Raw genomic sequence first — 798 nt, 5'->3', positions numbered from 1 at the left:
TTTACAGTTTAATGCATTAAGAGAATAAAGTTCTTAATCATATTAAACTTTTTTTTATAACGGTAAGAAGAAAAGAAGATTCTGACCTTTAAAGTTTAAAAAGAAAGGTCGGAAAGACATTTGAAGATGAGAGAGTTCTTGTTTTGGAGAAATCTTAGCAGAAGTTCGTCTAAGAATTTTGAAAGCGTAAAGAGAAAAGTGAAGAAGAAATCTCATATTTATAGGTATAGGGAGAGAGAAGTAATATGAGAGAGAAAAAAGACGACAGTTTGGGAAAGTGGTCATGATGAAAAATATGCCACGTTCTCATCCACGATTGGATGACATTTAATGAGGTAGTGTAATGACAGATCATTTTGTACGTCTCAAAGCGTCGCTCATTGTAAACAGAGAATGTCGTCATAAAGATGATTCATTAACTATTTTCTTTTGAAAACAAAAAAGTTTTTAAGAATATGAAGAGTCATTCAGTTAAAAGGGTACTGAAAACTCTATTTAAAACATTGTATCATTGAAAAAAAGAAAGTATTCAGTGATGGTTTTAAGACATCAGGTTTTAGTGAAGAGAGTCACTGAAACTGGCATTTAAAAAGCTTTTTGGTCACTGAAAAAAAGTTTCAGTGATCTTTTAGATTTCTAAGATAAGTATAAAGATATACTTGAAGATGTGGTGAGTGTTGAGAATCACTGAGACCACCTTTTAAAACATTTTATCACTGAAAAAGAGAAAGCTTCAGTGAAAGTTTTAAGTTGTGAAAAGAGAAGAGTAATCATACCTTAGAGATAATAGATATATTT

Source organism: Cynara cardunculus, assembly GCF_001531365.2.
Source record: "Cynara cardunculus var. scolymus isolate 2C chromosome LG 9, CcrdV1, whole genome shotgun sequence".
In the NCBI taxonomy this organism is placed as follows: domain Eukaryota; kingdom Viridiplantae; phylum Streptophyta; class Magnoliopsida; order Asterales; family Asteraceae; genus Cynara; species Cynara cardunculus.
The sequence above is the reverse complement of the archived record's forward strand: the minus strand, read 5'-3'. Positions refer to the sequence as shown.